Below are 20609 nucleotides of genomic sequence, written 5' to 3' on the forward strand. Positions count from 1 at the left end.
AATAAAACTCCACAGAAATCAATTAACATCCTAAACACTGACATTTATTTGGCTACACATACACACACACTTGTAAACGATTTACACTCCCTCACTTTGACATTTATTTGGCTGTTCATACTCACCGCCTTGCTTCACTCTGTTGCTCTGTCTCATCCAAGTGAGAAATGAGCAGCAAGCCTGATCAATGGCACATTCATACAGCGGTGTTGCGTTCAAACGAGTCCCCCTCTGTGAAATGACACAGCAGCCTGCACGGCGCCATAAATTTGCCTTGTTTAAACACTTATTCCTAACTCCTCTGGGAGGCAGCGCTCTTGTCCTTTATTTAAGGGAAATGAATGTTAGAAAAAAAAGATGGAGGGATGTAAAGAGGCAAAAGGTTGTGTTTGTTTTTGATTCCCCTTGAGGAGTCTCTAGATTTTGTGTGAATGAGTCGTTTGTGTGTGTGTGTGTGTGTGTTGATATGCCTGTGTGTGGCAGCCAGAACACATATGGAGGCCATTACGATACCCGGATACTTGGGAGTGCCAATTTTTGTTCAGTAGGAACACTGTGCATTGTTTATGTGCCTTCAGATTTTATCAAAGCTACTTTCCCACCATTTGAGATTCATAGAGCTTAACTGTTGTCCAATTACATGAGCTGTATAAAATAAACAAACTGTGGATGATGGTATTCTATGTATGGTCACTGGTCAGTAATGGTCTGGCTGCTGCACAAAAATATTTCGGGAATCAACAGTTTGTGGTCTGGGTGACTGTGACCGGCACTCAAAGGTTGGATTGCAGTTGTGGGAATGTGTGGGAGGGAAAATGGGAACAGAGACGAGGGTGAGAGAAATGTAATGGGATGAAATTAGAGAAACAGAAAGGTGTCGAAAGTGATGGATGAGAGAGAGCTGAAGGGAGAAGAAGAGAAGGAGAAAAGGTAAAGAGAAAGAGCAGATGGTAGGAAGGGGTATGAGAGAGGAAATGTGCGCAGATGTCCAAAAAGAAACACATCCAAAATCCAAACATGCAATGGAGAGAAAAAAGGGAAAAAAAGTTTTTTTGCGTGCTTTAACCTTCCTTTGTGACTTCAATCTGCAGATTCAGCCTAATTCACTTTCATGCCTTCTGAAGCGGCAAAAACTGTGGAAAAACGCCACTGTGCGCTTCCACATTTGGGCTAATTCGAACGATATATTTCTGTCTGAGATATGGGTGAGTTGAAACAGTAGTTGGGGTTTGAAGACAAATAGCTTCAATTTACAGTAGCAAATTAAAAGTCTTATCTTGAGCAGTCAGAGCGAATTTCCATTTCCCTTTACATTAAAGAATTCCCTGAGAAGTTCTCGTGGAACTGGTAGAAGTGAATCTTTGAAAAGTGCATGAATATCTAATGGAGATTTGAATGAGGGTGAGCTCCCTCACGGCTTTGTCATGCAGCTGTCCAGCCGGGTTAGAGAACTTTCATGGACACCAGTGTGTGAGACAAGTAAAGGGACACGCCTTTGAATCACTATGCTGAAGAGCAGCTCCTTTGTACAGTTAAATCAAATAGCACACACACATTTAAACACACACACACACATACACACACACACACACACACACACACACACACACCCTGACCTCTCTTCACTTGGATAAATAATTGATGTCTCCAGTTAAAGTGTCAGAGCAAGAGCCGTAGCCAGCACTTATTTATCGTCTTCCACATCATTAACAATGTCTCTCTCTTCTCTCCTCTGTCTCTCTGAGCAAACATGGGGGTTTGCTTTCCTAATAAACATGTGGCTGTTTAACTTCGGTACACTGACATGGTCTCTAAGGATAGCATAACTGCTTTTGACAGGTTGGTCAGGAAAAGGAACATTATTCATAGAAGAGAAAGTCGGGATGTTTACATGTTTTTGTACATGACTTTTCTTTTTTAAATGTTTCTTTGGGTTACTTTTCAACATTTCATTCACATATATAGCTGTTAGAAAGAAACTACATTGCAATGAATGCGTTGCAGACGTGTCCATGAGCTGTACAACTGCTTTTCCATCCAAATATGTACTGAACCGGTGAGTTGCTGCAAGCTATAATTCAATCAGTAGAGACTGCTTTAAGGGTGAAAAACATTATTGATTGAATTTTGGTGCAGACTAATCTGGTTTCACTGTCAGCAAAAGAACCATCTTCACTCCAACCACTGTGAATCAAGATGTGATGCTGCCAGTGGTAGGCAGTATGGTTGGTAAAATATGGCATCCATATGAGGCCTGCTAAAGGTGCAGCTAACTGAATTGACAAATCATTAGTGATAGCATGTATATAGCATAGCATGTGGCTACCATGTAGGGTAAAACTGAAATTGTCAAACTGAAATTTTAAAGAAAAGTTAAAGAAAAGAAAACACAAACTGAAATCATACTTCGGCATTGTACATGTTTTTTGCACATTTTCCAGTGAATCTTGTTTTGGGACATTTTACAGGAATAGCATCTCGCTCTGTGCCTCTGAGGGTTTCCCATGGAAGCAGTTGACTGACAACCAGTGTTAGAAGAAGACAAGCTGACAACTTCAAGGTTGTTGGTTTCATACTGTGTTTATGATTGTTGATACAAGATCATTTCCCTATTTGCCCTCAGAGTGTTATGCTGGGGACACACCGGATGCCGAAGCGCTGCGAAGCGCCGCGCGAGCCGGAGCACTTCCCTTCACACCAGACGCGAATTTCTCCGCGCCGGTCGACAAGCGCCTCTGCTCCTCAGCTGTCGTTTACTCACATTTGGAGCTGTTTTCATGTTTTCATCATGCTCTCTCTCTCTGTTTGCGTGTGTGTTTTGACACCCCGCCCGCACCCCCTATAGCCAGTCCACTTTGTGTCTCTCTTTCTTGTGTGTGCCTGTGTGTCTGTGTCTGTGTCTGTGTGTGTGTCTATGTCTGTGTGTGTTTGTGTCTGTGTGTCTGTGTCTCTGTGTCTCTGTGTATCTTCATCTCTCTCGCGCTCTGTTTAGATACTGACAAATATATAAAAGCACACAAATATAACATTGCATTTGTCAATCGCGGTGTTTTATTTTGAAAATTGTTTTAATTTTGAAAAATGACCGGATTCTCTCGTTGTTTCATGTGTGACTTCCTGCCAGGATTGACGCGATCGCTCGTCTGGTGTGAACGACACAATCGGTTAACATGGGCGCCGAAAGGAAACGGGCTCCGCTCCGCGGCTATTCGCGGCGCTTCGGCGTCCGGTGTGTTCCCGGCGTTAGTTATCAAAGGTTAGAGAAGAAACTGGTCAAACTGTATTAAACCTAGCTAATTAGAATTGGAAAGTTGAGGCAAAAAAGCCTAGCTCAATCATTTTGACACGGATTCCACTTAGAAGTTACTTTTTTTTCATACCATTTGTGAGCAAGGCACTGAGAGGTGAAATCACAGGATTCCACCTGCATAACATAAAGACAAACGTGTGAAGTCCTCAGCTGCAGTAGTTTATGGGCATATTTGTGCTGTATCATCAGCCCAGTACCTTCAGTGAATCGGTTCTTGAAAATGTTTCTTGCTTATGACTGTGGCTGTGCCCCTGTTAGTTAATTGACTGGGTCCATCGGCATAAATGTAAGAATACACATTTTGACCCACGAAGTAAAGAACACCAGACACCTTTTCAAATCTTTAAATAACTTCAGTTTGATTTTAATGTATTTTACAATGCATTTTCAGAACACTTTTCTTTCTGACTACAAGGAAAGACGATGTACTTGTTGGAGAGAACAAAAACGACTTCAGATCTTAGCCTCTCAGGAGAATAAAGGGGTCAAGAGAACACATACAAGAGGGCAAGCACTAAGAGGTGAAGGAAAGGACCAATGAATGAAGAGAAGAGAAGAATACATACGGTTTTCTTCAGATTCTAACCTTCACTCAGCTTTGTAAGATGCCACTTAATAGGCCTCCTGAAGGTAAAATAAAAAATGAAAAACCTAAAATAATCCTTGAAGGACTGATTAGTTCAGCACACACTGTTACATTTCTACATTTCAAGGAGTCTTGCCCGTATGATGTCCTTTCATCCAGAGATTGAAACAAAGAAATGCACTTGGCAGCTCTCTGATACACTCACTCATGACCAAACAGCCACAAAATTTCAGGCCAAACTTGCCAGATGTGCTTCATTATTTATACATCACATGTTTTAGTCCTGAAAATCTACTTATGCCAAGCAAGTGTGCAAAGTTTTCTCAACCTTGAGGAATTTTATCAAGCTTTCACATCTCCTGTCAGCTTTTCCAACTCAATACGTCATGATTTACATACACATATCTTGTTAACCCAATGTATACCTTCAGGGGGAGTTTATAGAATATACAAGATCAGCACTTCTACTTTTCCCGAGGGCTGTGATGAATAGGAGCTACCTCCCTCCCTCCATCTGAACCCTCAATTTCTCACCTCCCAGTGGATTACATGTTAACTCCCCTGAATGTGTGCGCAAGAAATGTGTAACATTCCTTCAGAGAAGCTATCCATGAGAATGTTTATACTACTTGTTCAGACCCCACTAATGTTTCCAGCTACTACTCTCTCTTTACAGCTCTGGTAAACAGTTATCTCCTATGAGCTCAACTTTGACCTGAACAGGAAGCTCAACCAGAAGCAACTGGCCTCAGTGAACAGGGAACAAGTGTGTGAGCACGAGGAGTTTATTGTGCGTAGAGAAGAAAGGGAGGGGGGGGTGCTACAGAGAAAGCAAAGAGCTGCATTTTTTTGAGCTTATTGAATAAGTCGTTGATTATGGCTGGAGCCAGTGCCTTGAGAGAGTGTGTGTTTTCTGCCTGTGGTAGTTAATGTAATTGAGTGCAGCTGTCGGGCTTTTCTGCACAGAGCTTTGTGTCTGGGTAAAGTCCAGTGTTACTGCATGTTCAGCCAAGACATGCTTACATAGGAAAACTGAGGAAGAACAGGGCATCTGTGTTTTATGTGCGTGCACGCTCATGGAAGTTGAGTACAACACACTCGGAGACACATACACAAAACAAACACACATACGCTTACCCGCTGAGACTCCCTGGCTGGTAGGGGTTATACATGAATGAAGACACGCTTGCCAGTTAGAACAGCAGTGAACAACTGGGTAGCAGCTGCGCTGGCGGAGCACTCGGTGAGAAAGAGTGTGAGGAATGCTTGAACAAAAACATAAAAACCAAGTTACAATCTTCCCGGTGTAACAGCACTGCAACAACAATTTGCAATTCATTATAGCAATTTGCAGGAGAGAAAAAAATCGAATGAATGTTTTTCAAGCTCAAACAGCGTAGAAAGTACACTTGCTTTGTTTTAAGGTCAAGAATAATGTAATGCATAGTTAATCTGAGGCATTTACTCAGCTATCGACTTCTGCTGCTGTACTGACCTACAAAACAAGAACGGATCCACTCCTTTGTATTAGGTCAGCAATTTGTGAAACCGCAGACACATTTCCAATATCCTTCACTCCAATCAACCATCTTGATTGTCCTAGTTATTCATTTGATTTAGTGAGAGAGAGCAGAGCGGAGACAAAAGAAGAGAGGAGGAATGAGAAGCAGAACTCCTTCATTATAGCGTAATCTTGGTTCCTGTTAGCTTTCTAATCAGCGGTTATTTTAATAGGGCCCAGGCGAGCAGGAAGATTGGGTCATAGGTTTTTTGGGGATCAAAGGGTCACACATGTGCCCAGTTAGATATGTGTGAGTGCTCAGGCTCAAACGCATATTAGAGTGGCAAAGCTGATTCAGGCAAAGAGTGATAATAGTCGAACAGAAACATGATGGAGACGGGAGATAAAGCTGGGAACCCACAGATGGAGGGGAGGATAGCAATTAAGCTGATTCAGGAGAATGGAGGTGAGAGAATGAAAGGAGGACAGGGCTAAAAAAGAGCAGCAGAAAGGTCGTTATGTCTGTAAGCGGTGAGGCTGAGATATTCAGAAAGAGACTTAGAAGCAGGTGAAGGGAACGAGGTGGCGGAAGTGAGATCGAGGACGAGGATAAAAAAGAGAAGATCGAAGGAAGTGGTGGTTGGGGGTTGAAAATGATTAGCTGGGAGAAGGAGTGCAGCAGCAGATGTGAAGACAAAAAGATACAGGAGTCGGAAAACTCCTTCTGGTTCCCATGAACTCGAAGTCTCATGAGAGCACAGTGTGGGGGTGAACTCCAGGGTATGCTACTTCCTGTAGATCTTTAAATAGACAGTGATGGAAAATCCCACACAGAATGAGCAAAAAAAATAATTAAGAAAGCCTCAACTATTGCAAAATACATCAGCGAAGGCATTGTGATCAACAGAATCTTCCCAACCTTGTCAGCATCACAAGGAGCTGTATTTAGCTGCTTGACTTCACATGGGGAAATAAAGATTCTCCCTTTTATCATACGGCTAATGGAGCTAATTTGTTCCACTGAGGGAACTATTCCTTATCCACAAACACAGCACTGCAAGGAGTGGTTCGATTAATGCAATGGTCCGCTCAGCAAAAAGAATACTAGAGAGGTTGCTGAACTCATGGAGAAAGCTGTTTGGGGAGTGTTGGCACTAATTACCGTTAGCTTCACTGGGAAGATTTTTCGGCCAAGTATTTCAGATTAATTGGCTACATGACACATACAGTAAATATACAGTCTTAACTGCTAAATATATTCAAGCCTTATGAAAAATTAAGCCTAATTTCTCCCCAAAAAATCCATTCAGCCAAGCGGAAACTTTAAGACTAAGCCGACTGAATAACATTTGGTATCCTTAAATGCTTCCATAACACTGTGCTTAATTATTTCCCCCCGCCACAATATCTAAGTTACTTCTTAGAGGCAAGAAATGATTCAATAATACAAGAAAAATGAGTTTTTTCTTTCCACTTCTGGGTAGGAAGAGATTGTCTACTGCAGTTATTATTCTTTCTTTCCTTTTCTGTAGTTATACTTTGAGAAAATGGCCAGTTTCTAAAAATAGCAGCCATGCATCCTTTTTGGCAGAAAAAAAAAAAAGAAACTTATTTCTCCCCAGGATATATTTTGAAGTAGTGAGGATGACGATGATTTGGTAAGTTTACGTGTGTGTGTGTGTGTGTGTGTGTGTGTGTGTGTGTCTGTGTGTGTATGTGTGTGTGCGTGTGTGTGCGTGTGTGTGTGTGTGTGTGTGGTTGAGTGGGTGGCTGTGAGAGAGAGAGAAAGAATTTGCACTAGCGTGTGTTGTAGCAAAAGGGTCATGGGACTTCCTGAATGGGAGGTATCACATGGACACACACACACTGCATCACTGTAGATTAGTTGTGGACATTGTCATTTTTCCCAATAACACAGTACACAGGGGCAGCTGGATATTGGAAGCAGCTGGAGGATGATACGATGCCGGTTTGTTTTGATATACCTTGAACTCCATCAGATGTTGACAAGAAAGAAAGAGAAGAAATAAAAACAGCACGATGCAGGATGCAAAGAGAAGTCTCTCCCAAGTTGTTTGTATTTGAGTTTCTCAGTGTGATTGCTGAGCTTTCAAGATGCTTCCTTCTCAGCGCCGTGTTGAAATAATAAGTAGTCAGTTTGAGTAAAAAGGACCAATGGTGCATTGATAAAAACCTTCACAGTCCTTTCCTTGACCACTGTCTAAATCAAGTGACAGTTTTATCTCTGGAGGAGGGTTTTGTAAAGCAATCCAAATCACCATCTTTTGAATTCTCAAAATAGAGAATACTCAATCTAGTCAATGCGAAGGTAGTAAATCAAGGCCCTGCTCACGCCCTAAGCTCAACAATAATAGTAAACCACACAATAAAACTCAATATCCCCCATTGGTGGTTATTGGTTCATACACCTCTGAATAATTTCCTCTCATTTAACCCAAAATACATCAAAATAAAATCCTCCCCCTGCTATTTCTGTCAATAAAACGCTCCAGTGCACCTGAATGTCCTCACAGCGTCAGCCCATACGGCAACCAGACTTTGCGCCTTAAGGGCCTCCGGAAGACAAAAAGAGTCTGAATTCATTTGCATGCCATTGCTTTGGAAGCATGCACTGACTCAGAGCACATCTTTTCATCCCAGAGAGAGGCCACCGGAGTCAACCCGCATCCATTGTGCCCTGTTTTTATCACCTTCACTGCAGTGAAAGTTTACAAAGTGAAAGATGAGACATCAAGTGGCTCATCTGGCGATAAGTGCCTCACCTCCAACTTTTAAACCCTCGCTATCATCAAGTCGGCTGTTTGCAGTGCTTAAAGTGAATGAGTAGATCAGCAGTTAATCCTATGGGCTTGCGCTGCTAGTAGCTCATCGCTGTCTGGGTGCTAAAGAGGGCTTGAATGCTGATGTTGTCAGATGCGGACAAGGGGGGGAGTAGATAAGCTATTGTTTTCCCAGGGAAAGCACAGAGGGCTCAATGTTGCGGCGCAACACTGATGCAACCTTCCGAAAGAGTGGCCGCCTTTGGAGTTCTTCTAGAATGGGGATTTCACCATCCACACACAAACATATGCACATACTGTATACTGTATTTACATTCACAAATTTACAAGGGCGCGCCTGCATGCTGTAACGTTCACGGATGTAGATGCAAGTGCACACCAGCGACAGATCTGCACCCACATACACATACAGACACGTCAACCACTTGGCGTCTCAGCTGAAGATTGTAACTAAGGACGTTGTGTGTCAGAAGTGTGTGCCATTATCTCAGAACATCAATGAGCAGCGTACAGCAACCTCTGTCCTGCACAGCTGTTTTGATTTGCCTCAAAATACAACCCATTCTGCATTCTTTTTGATATCAGCTAGCTCCAAATGTGTTTTGCTTTCTCTTTTATCGGAGGACCCTCTTTGCTCATTTTTCCCCTTCTACTCCGATCCTTATTTTTGAGTATGAAATATAGTCCTCTTTTTCTGAGACTATGGTGATAAATGTTCCTCCAAGCACTGTTCCTGCTTGGAGGACTGATCTACTATTTATTTCCCATCCCCAGTTATACACAGATTAAACAGCATAACTGGTTCCAGATCAGACGGTGAGCCGTGTGAAGTGATGGTCCTTGCCTTCAGATGCTGTTGTTCTGCCACAAGACTATAAATAATATACTATTACTTTTGAAACACTACGGGTACATTATAGTGACTAAAATCAAACGGTGATAAAGTTGGCTACTTGATCATGGCTGTTGCTATGAGACGACCACTGATAAGACCAAACACGTTTATCATATTTATGCCTTATTGAATGTGTTTTCGTTTTATCAGCCGGGCAAGAGAAGTCATCTTTCTTCATATGACTAGTAAGAGAAGGGCGTATGCTTTGAACAATCTTTGTTTTGTGCTTGTATATTGTGTATTACGAAATGTGATGCAACATTTACTCCACAATGAGCTCCCTTGTTGACTTCAACTGAATAAGAAAATGTATTTAAAAGGAAATAAAATATTATAAAGCTATTTTTTATTGGCTTGGTGGTTATGCAGACAAGGTCTTAAAACATAATGGGTGTTTTATAAAAAAAAAAAAAACAATGCAGAATTTCACCCTTTTCTTAAGGGAATGTTCACAATAAGTGGATAAAGAAACCACACGCACTGTCTGAAAGCGTAAGTTCAGCTCATTATATGACAGTTTTTCCAGACTGAGTTATAGATTGCAAGTATGTGTGTTGAAAGCAAACTTTATTAAGTACATTTCAGAAGGAAAAAACGTGCATGAAAATTGAAAAAGCTTCAATGGCTCAGATACAATACTCATTATTTAAAGGCAACAGTAAATGTTTGGAGGCTGTTTTAAAAGAACTAAGAGTCTTAGTCAACCACATACCCAGGAAGCAGTTCTAGCAGCAGCAGCACAGAAAATAAGAAGCAGGTGCAGCACACTTTGTATCGACCCTCAGTGCATCAAGATGACCAATGCCAGATGACCTGATAGGTCTGGGTGGCTCATCGCTTTTAAGCAGCTCTAACATGTATTGTGGAGCAAGGCCTTTTAGTGCTTTATGGACAAGCAGGAGAAGCTTCAAATCAATTCTAGTGTTTACTGAAGGCAGAGGTAGTGATGTGAGGGCAGGTGGGATGTGCTCTCTTCATTTTGTCCCTGTCAAACCTCTAATGGCAACCGCCCCTCGGTTTTCGGCAGCAGTCTTTTTTGAGGAATGCCCAAGTCTCTCCAGGTCTTGTGAACCATATTTGGTAATATTAGGTAAACCTTCTGAGATGAAAAACATAAAACATAATTAGTGTGTTGTTAAAGACTAACCACATAAAATATCTTTTCAGTATTGACAGGCAAAAAAACTTTACTCAGTCATGAAGAGGATTTTATTGTGGAGAAGCCGATACAGGTGTTTACAATTCAGTTTTGGCTGAAAGACAGCTTTTTCTGCCAGCACCCTCGCCTTCCTTTGAGTGTCAAATCTGTTTCTGCTGTTACACTTTGGATGATTATGAGTTGTTCTCTCTGTTCAGTCTGAGACACTATCACTATCATTGCTAACAACCCAGATCTTCCTCCACTGACTGTAGCTGACACAGTGCTGACACGCTGCTTTCTTAAATCGTCTGTTTGCCAAAAGATTGATCAAGGAAAATATGTATTACACTACTACACATATGAAAAGGTAATTGATCTTAGGGAAATTAAAGAAAGTAATAGTTTGACTTTAAGGCCCTTATCTATGAATACTCAGAGGCAGGTTTGGGTTGCTTAAAGAATGGAAACAAGGGTAAACTGCTCGCCAGGCTATGTACAAAATATAAAATATCTACTCAGAAATGCTCCTGCATATAACTGGAAGACAGCATTCCCTTTAAGCACCCTTGTCTCAGGCAATAAATGTGTGTTTGCTTATGCAGTTTGAGCAGGTATGGGTCGTTCTTTGTCTGTTCAGCCGTGGTGGCTATCAGTATTAATGCTAACAACCCAGATCTCCCACTGCTGCTTTTGTTTACCATACGATTTTCCAGGGAAAGACGAAGCTGCTTAGGCGTTAAAAATAGGAACAGCAAAAGCTTTTGATATGACTCGAACCACTGTGTTCATATTAAAGAGACTGTTACTGACAGTCACAAAGTAGATGTTTACATCAACCAGATGAGAATGATTGATCTCTAACATGAAACTTAACACTCATACAGACACACACAGGTGTGATTACCTTTCTCCTAATGCCCACCTGTTACCATGCCCCCCACCTCCCCCACTCTGCTTTGGTTGACTGGCTCTCAGGGAGCCTGTTGAACTGAGTGGTGATTCAGCTGAAGAGTTCTGCCAGCGTGCTTTTGGCTGGGGGTGAAACAGATCACTCTATGCATGCATGAATATATTACTTCTGCTGCTGTTATTATCCCTGGCAAGGCTATGGCATTTGGGACCTGCGCCCTGTTGCCTTCCTGGCTTCTGTGCTCTCATTGTCACTGCCGCACAATAAAGTGGGTCTGCATGTTAGTTTTGAGGGTTTCCACTCGGATAAAATGCTTCTTCATCTACAGAGAATCATAGATGTTTCTCATCGGGTTTGGGGGAAAAAGTCTTTTATGATGAAACATTTACAAAATTGAAACTGGCTGCCTAAAGATTTCTACAACACTAAAACTTATTGTATAAATGCAGCTTCAATTCCAATGCAACATTTCTGGTGCAGTAAACCAATAATGTGCCTTTTCTGACACAGATTGCATTTGGTGTTGATGGATTTTCCCCACTAAACAGAGCTGTGGCCATTTCTACATTCTTGTGATCATCTGCATTTGGCCCTCTGGATTTAGGACAGCGCCCAGGGTGGCTTTGAAGACACCAAAACCTTGAAATGCACAAAGCCCCGCACACAGTCACTCCTATCAGGCAAAGCCTATGAGAATCCGCCTGTCTGTCAGCCTGTGTGTCACCCCTCTCTGTCATCATCATCATCACCCCCCAACTACAAAAAGGTGTGTGCTTTGTGCACACATGATAATGTTTATGAGAAACTGCGTGCATGCATCAATCTGTGTGTCTGTGTATGTTGCAACCCTTTTGACGACAGATGGAAACCTCAGGCGCAACGCTGGGGGTCTCTCTTTTGAAGCACCCTTCCCCTCGCCAAGACCCCCCCATCTTGTCCTCCCTCTCCTTTTTACCCACTCCTCCCTCTTCCTCCCCCTTGCCCCTTTGCGCTCACCAAGCAGAAAGAAAAGCTTCAATCTTACACAGGCAGGCCCCAGAACCTGGCTGCAGGCACTGGAAGCCATCCTCTGTTACTATGAACAGACAAATCTAGCCTGCGTTTGACACAATAACACAGAGTGAGAGGGGAAGGAAGTGCAGATGCAATATTCATATGAAAATTACAAGGCTGGCAGCGATGTAACATGGCACTGTGGCACTTAGGAATATGTTAGCATTTTGCATATATGAGCACTCGGAGGTATTTTGTCTCAGGCAGTGTGGTGTGTTTGTGAGTGCTCTCACTGCTATTTGAATATGATATTTATAAAGTCCATGTTGTAGCAATGCAGGATTGAGTAAAAAGGGCTGTAAGCATAACATTTTCAAGTGGAATGAGGCAACATTTCTGGTTATTTAAGTAGAGAAAAGGTAAGAATGCAAGACAGGAGAACATTGTAACTTAAGAAAAGAAACCATTTTTCACACCCTTTTCTTCTCCAGGATGATATAAAGACATTACATTGCAAGAATGCCATTTTAAAATGAAAATCCTACATAATGAATGACAGAATTAAAAAAAAACAGGTGGTAAAACCATTCTGTGCTTTATCATACGAAACAGGTGGTGAGGAACTTCAGCTGATGGTTATATTTTCTTTAAATGTGATATTCTGGGATTTTGATAAAGAATGTGTGTATCCCCTTTTCTCCCTGCTACCTTCATGTATGGCTCAATGACCAATACGCCCGCCCTGTGAATTGATCTGAACCTATTACATAGTACAGTGGCTGTCCTCCGTGTTGCCTCTTGGTCAGCCTGCCATCAACTCTGCTGCAGCATGCAACCTGTCAGATAACACAGCTGAGAGCTTTTCACTGTTGAAATCAATGTTCATTATTTTCAACGTTTCCAGAAAGAATGCTACGTAAAGTGAAAACATAAGTGAGGTATACATTTCAAGTCAGTGGAAAGTTCAGGTAAGTTAGGAATTCACTTACTTCTTGCAGAGCTCCTTAGAACTGAAATGCTGATCTGCGCATTTCTGATCATTCATACGAGGGAGATGATTGAATTGCCTTGATTTTTGAAGATCAAAAGGGACAAGATGCAATTAAGGCACCTCAGGAAGGCGCGCATATAGTTGGTATTCAGTATCAAGTCTATACCCATTTTACAGATAGGAATGGGTGACAAATTAAATGAATAAGTGAAGTGTCTCAGTAAGGTCAGTCGACGAGGTTGGTTTGAGTGTTAAATGTGTAAATCTTGAGATGCATTCAACAAACAAACTAGGTGCTTTTAAACGGTTGGAATCTACCAACATGCAAAACTGTAAGCACAAGGTAATATTAGGTAATAGCTAGCCGTACAGTTGTTACATTGATAGCTGCCAAGAGAGGTTTACGCAGTGATTTGTTGCATACCTTAAGTGCGCCCTCTCAGATTGAGATCTGATGAAATGTTTCCCAATTTAGCTGAATTAGGACAAAATAGTCAATATAAAGTGCTAATTATTAACATTTTTTTTGTTTTCATCTCACAGTGGAGCAAAAGCTTCAATGGACATTTAATTCACACGCTGTATTTACATCATGATGTTTTCATTATGTTTTTCCCCCAAACAACCACTTTTCTGACTTAGTCAAGTGAAATATTTTTAAACCATATTTTTTTCATTTCCAGTGTTCAGCCTTCTAAATTGCAACTTCAACTTTCAAATTTTTTTTTAATGCAGTAATAATAGGTGAGAAAGCATTTAATGACGGGCAGAAAGTCAGTAAAATGAAACCTCCTAAGTGTTTGGAAGCAGCTTTTTTTTGTTCATGTGAATCAGTAGCTCTCCAGCCATGAAGCATCATGAAATATGTTTAAGATTATCATTGGAATGATGAAACACCTGTCATGAAGGGTGGCAACAGGTCAGAGGATCCACAGTGGCAGGTCAGGGCACTTCCACAGAGAAACTCCCAACATCAGCCGGCTTGATCCCCGCTGCCTGGCCACCATCTGTGAATGTCCCCCATCTTTGTCTCCATTTAGGGCTCCAGCTTCACTTTTCCCAGTTAAATAAGGGGAAACTGGGTCTCTGTGTCTTCAACTTGGATCCCTGGAGCTGAGTGTTACACTGAGTCCCACATTCATCATCTCCAAGGCGGTGGTCAGTGTGTATATGTGTGTATATTTATATGTTTGTGTGTGTGTGTGTGTGTGTGTGTGTGCGTCAGTGGTCCCCAAAGTAGAATCAGTCCTTCATAATGGAGGACAACTTTGTAAAGGATAATCTAGTCCTGCCAACCCTCCCTACGTGTGCACACATACACACACTTACATGCACACACTCACACACACACACTGGGGGTAAAGCTTCATTACCATCTCCAGCTGGAGAGACACCTCACTCCATCCATCACAGCAGTGCAGTCTGGGATAGGAGGACACACATACACACACAAGCTCTCATTTCACATGATGCGCATGCACTCACCAACACACATAGACCAAGAGAATCAGCTCAGAGGTCAGCAGATCAGAGATGTTTTCCAGCCTACAGAAATGATACAGAGCAGTGATTAGGTCTGACACTGATCTAAAAATAATGGTGCATCCCACCACTGTCTATATGAGGAGTCAATCTTGGCTTCTTCCTCCACTCCCTTATAATTCCTCTCTAAATCGTGCGTTACACTGCTAATAAAAACTAACATTTCTAACTTTATAGAACCTTTCATTTGTTTTTCTACTCAGCATTGTACATGATGCAAACACATTCCATAATTTATAGCTCACAGAGAATCAAAGCACATCAGCCTCTTGCTGCATCGACAAATGTGTAAACTTGGTGAAGTTGGAGTTTACCCTTCTCTACATTTATTGATATTCCTATAATAGTCATGGCTTCCCATATAAAGCCATCAAAACCATTGTCACAGTGGAAATACATAAAAATACCTACTTTTAGGCACTGTTTTTATTCATTGTGACCTATTAATAGGCAAGATTTTCCCCTCTCAGTTTTGTTATATTTATTTAAAATGTTCTGTGGTTCTGAGGATATTAAGTCTTGCAAAATAGCATTGATGTCATCTGGGTGATTTCTACTTGTGCTTGAAGACTACAAACTCATAAAAAAAATTAATTCATAAAAAAAGCCTTTATTTTAAATTTAAAGATACAATCTTGAATATTTCAGTTTTTGTGCTCTTGAGCGTTGCCCACTGGCGATAATTGGTAATTATAGGAGCACACGTCTCTATTTAACCAGTCTAGGGCTGTGCTCCCTTTTTCATGATTCTAACTGGTCATTTTCCTTGCTTTCCTTTTTAGACTGTTTGTCTTCATCTGAGCATCAAATTTGTTTCTTTTTCTTTGGATTTTCACTTACTTTTGAAGTTGTATCTGTAGTCATTGATTTGTTTTTTGTTCAGCCATAGTAGATTACTGTTTACTTGCAATACTTGCAGAGACCGGAAAAGCAGCCGCTTAGCTCCGCCTACCCTCTCTGGCAGACCAACCACTGCTGGCTGATGGAAAACACGTCACTAACTGGGCGCCGCTTGTGATTTTTTCCGCGAGTGTTGCCACAGACACCCAGTCTGTAATACTGCAAATGCAAAGGCTTTCATCAGTGGGCCATAGGTTCAATCACCATTGTGTTACCTCATTCGGTGATAGAGGGTGACTTATTTAAATTAAAAAGATTGAGATTATTACTTTAAGGTATGGATTTTTAATTGACAAGGGTGTGTACAGGGCAAAGATGGCCGCCCACAAGATGGTATAGAGCATTATGGGAAATATAGTCCCCATGTTTTGGGGCTTGAAATATGAAAGTCAAAATATCTCAGACTCTGCTGCTTTGAGTTTGAACTTTTTTCATCTGTCTCTTGCAAGTCAGGAACCTTTGAGAAAGTTCATACTAAACTGAAGCTTTAGAATTATTTGATACGTCCTTCTAGATAGAGAACTCACGGAAGAGAACATGAATGGTCAAAATCGATCAAGAACAGGAAAATATATTAAGTCCGTACTACACGTTCAGCTCCCACAGTGCTGGATCCTTTATTTCCCATGATGCAACTCATTAGCATGTTGTTATTAGACACTACCTCGCCTGTTCACATTTCAAATCTGAGTGCTCATTTCAAGATTAATCAGATGATATCATGTTAATGTGTACAACTGTTTGACTCACCATTAATTTACAACCACACAGAACAAATGTATAAACTTTTAAACAACGTCATATTGGCCATATGTTTAATGTGAAATCTTCATCATACAACAGACACTAAAAACAGGTATTAACTGATGTGGTGTAAATGACTTAGTAGGTCTTTTTATTTGTAGGTCTGTACTGAATGAATTCCTCCTCTCATTGTGTCACAGAATTCCAACCTATCAGCAAGAAGTCTTTTTCGGTGGTAAACTGACCCAATTCTGACAGTCTACCACAAGACACACTGTCACATAACAAGCCAAAGCTATGTTTTGGCACTTGCACAGAGTTTCTCAAATTGTCTGGATCAGAGTGTGTTTTCTCTGCAGAGCAAAGAAAAGTAGAGCAAGAACAACATCTGGCCCCGGTGACAGAATCACTCCAAACATGGCTTTCTTTGTTTTTCTCCTTCTTCTTCCACCCTCCCTGGCATGCCTCTGCTCCACAAATCTGTGTAATGTTTTGAGTAATGATATCATCATTGCTCTGGCTGACATCTTACACTGCTAGACAAGCAAGCAATACACAGGTGGTTGGAGAAATGGGTTTCACACCCGCACATACATCATCCTGATGAGGGTTCAGTATGAAAGCGAGACGGAGAAGGGGCTGCTAGATGAGAGTGAAGTAAATGGTTACGTTTAGGTTGACTTTGCAGAATTTCTTCTTTTAAATTTCTCTTTTCTTCTCTTTGCTTCTCTTCTCCGTTCTTCTCTTCTCCTTCAGTCCCAAGAGTTTAGTATGACCCAAGGCCGAACTCGTAAATTACTACCCAACACTTCAACACACCAGGAATTAATTAAAAAGAGAGAGTGAGAGAGAGAAATAGATAGAAAGAGAACGAAAGAGAAGAGAGTGTGTGCATGTTTGGGGGGGCTAGGGGGCTCAAGGGAGGAGACATTCAATATATTTGGCCTTTCTCACACACTGGACTTCACTGTAAAAGCATGGAATACTCAAAAAAGCCAAAATAAGTAGACAGGAGGTGAAGAAATGAAAGTGGAAGAAGCATTGCTATGGCATGAAAAAGAAAACTATTGTAAAGCAGAATTGACATTGTGACTTCAGTATCTCCTGATAACTGTTATACTTTTGTTGGCATTGTCTTAATTTACACTACATTTCAGTAAAGGCCATTTGTCAGCTTGTCATTTTGGTCCCATGTATCCTTTCTTGAGAAGGAAGCGTTCACGTCTTTTAAATTGTTCAAATTTCATTTTTGAAACAAAACTGTTCAAATTGAGGATGGCAGCGAGACAAGAAGCGAATCAGAAATTCAAAAAGAGGAGAAACTAAAGCGAGGCAGGAATGAGGGAGAGGCAGAGATGGCTGTGTTAAAACCTCCCTATCCTGAGTGCACATTTGTTCTTGGTGGTTTTTTAATTGCGTTGCCTTGACAACCAGAACAATGCTGAAAGGCTCTTTCGCTCCGATGCTGGCTGAAAATGATTTTCTCCATCATGCATTTAGCAAGCAATTAGTGAGACAGACAAGGAATTTAGCTTAATCCCGGTGTATCATTCCTGCTTTCAGAAAATGGAGGGGTAGATGTGAGTGGGAGGGGGGCCAAGGACTGGAAGGGTGGAATGGAATTTTAATGCACAATATAAAGCAGAGCAGAAAGTGGAAAGGGACGGAGGAAGAATGAGTCGAATAAAGTTGAGAGGCAGATAGACAGAGGCGGAATGAGGAGAAATGGAAAGGCATGACATTGTTTTGGATAAGGCTTTTCTTTACAGTGTTTATGTGTGAATATACTCTACGTGATTATATTCATCACACTCAGGGATCAGAGTGGCTCTTTGTCTTTGTTACTGCTCCGCTCCCATAGAGGGATCATCACATCATATGTCTTTGTTAAGGCACTGACAACAACAGGTCCTGTCAGAAAATCAGGAGAGGGAAGAAGAACATGACACATGAGGATTAGTAAAAAAACACAAAGCCAAAAATTGCATGCATGTAATCATGGCATGCACAGGTGGAAGGCAAGTGAGAGCTGCTCTGTTGTTTAGAATAATTGGTGCAGTTTGGAGGGATGCTTCCATCATGAAACCATGATAATGTCAAATTGGCTCTTTCAGAGGAAATTGCGGCAGGGTCATTGCTGTGCTCCGCACACTGTTCCGAGAAAGGACACAAAAAAGTAATTTCAAGTTTGGCTAAAGTAGTTTTCAGTGTTCATTCTGTTGCGCCTTCTTGATGTGAAGTATTGTTAAGAACTCGCTGTACAACTGAATTAATTTCATTTTTCCAAATAAAATTGTTTGAATAAGAAATGGCTCTGTGGTGATGTGGCTACTCTTTAGAATATTCATATGCAGGTGTTTAGGTGATAATGATCTTTATTATCTTGAGGTTATGTGTATTTGCTGGGGACGCTCATACTATCAACCATTTAACTCATATTAGCTCTTAGTTTTCTCTAAATGTATCTTGTTTGCAGTAAATTAATACTGTCATAGCAACATCTGCACCTCTCCTCCCTCTTCGCTCTCTGTCTTCCTTATGCCCTGTTGGCACTGACTAGAACTAAGCAGGGACCTCATGGGATTAAAGAATTTACCACCCATGTCTGTGTTTAGTGTGGCGCACTGCCCAGAATAAACATAGTATCCGTTTCATTCATTTACTGACCAAATCCTGAGGATTATCTCAATTGTGATGGGTCTGCACGCTGAGTAGCTGGGTGAGCGTCTCAAATGTGTACCCAAAATTGGTTTCATTAATATTTCCACTGCTGCCAACTAATTCTTGACCAGGAATAAGATGGAGAAAAATATAGAAGGAACATTTACAATCATAGAAAAGTTGCAATCCAAGACCCTGGGGCAAACTACTGCCATGCAAATAAAACTTTAACCTACCTGTGTTTTCTGTAACTTACCTCACCTGCCCACTAGATGTCCTCACTGTGTCTCCTTCACACCTGCTCTTCATCTAGTAACATTTGTCCTGCTGCTTCCCTGCTAAGCTGCAGTCAAATGGCTCAAATGGCTCTACCTTATAGACTCTCCCAGGTTGTTATAGCTGCCCTAAAATGTCGTTTTACCTTAACTACTTTCTCGTGTCTTGTTTACCTGGTGAACTGCTTGCCTGCTTGACCACTGAATAAAAGCTATAAACTGGGAACAACCATGTCAATTATAATAAATAAATATGGTTACTCTCCTACAATAACTGGCCTTATAGAATACAAATTACATTAAAAAGTATTAGAAAAAAACTGAAACAGAAACCTGACAAATATACAGAAAACTCTTAATGGACCTGTTCAGACAAAGCTCATCTTGTGGAAACATAATTAACATTACACAGTTTGAGTAATATTGTATTTGAAAATTATGCTCCTGTTCTGTCTAGCTGAGAGTTAAATAAAAAAACACTGATTCCATGATCATGTCTGGCTGTGAAGTGCTTGAGCCAGGAAGTGATTAGCCTAGCTTGGCATAAAAGACTGGAAGCAGGGGGGAAACAACTAGCTCTCTCAAAAGGTATAAAAAAAATAATAATAAAAAAAAAACACCTTCCAAACTAATTAACATGTTGTTTCTTTATATTTATTTACACACTAAACATAAAAGTAATAATGACTATTCCTCTTTTCCATGAAGCTAGGTGCCTGGCTATAGCACCTGTCCGCTTTGCACTGAAAAACACAGTTTGCATCTTTAACATTTCTATTTTGCAGATCACACAAATTTGATCAAATAAATTATTAAGTGAGCTTCAGGGATATTTTGTGATTTTGCCTGTTGTTTCTCACTGCCTATTGGCTCCATCTCAACATGTATGAGACATGAGAGTTGTATTGATCTCTCAATTAAAAACCTATTAAGCTTATTTCAAGGCTACTCTCAGTCCCAAATCAGCCTCCAGCTTATTGTTTTGATGTGCCGTTGAAGTCATGTGAAGCATAATGAAGGTGCGAAGGTCCAGTGCATTGCTACTTTTATAAACCCAAGCCATGATCTTTTTTTGTAAACCTAACCAACATGTGTCGGTACTTAAACCTAAATACACTGTGACTATTTCAAGTCCTCCTGAAGGGTTAAGTATTGTGGGATGTTCAAGACACATCTTATGTGAAATGTTTCTCAGGAAGCTTTATTTTGAAAGTCTAACTGAATGTGGCAGAGTCCTGCAGTTGTAAAACTGAAACTGGAGTAGTACCATGATGGCTATATTTTTTAGCGTTTAGGACCACTGACCAAGCTGCCTTATTTGATGAGTTTTAGGAGAGAGCGTGCTGGGGGTTGCTCCCA

The sequence above is a fragment of the Semicossyphus pulcher genome, unplaced genomic scaffold (assembly GCF_022749685.1).
Source record: "Semicossyphus pulcher isolate SPU_LCO1_2020_fin unplaced genomic scaffold, fSemPul1.0.p SCAF_27, whole genome shotgun sequence".
NCBI lineage: Eukaryota > Metazoa > Chordata > Actinopteri > Labriformes > Labridae > Semicossyphus > Semicossyphus pulcher.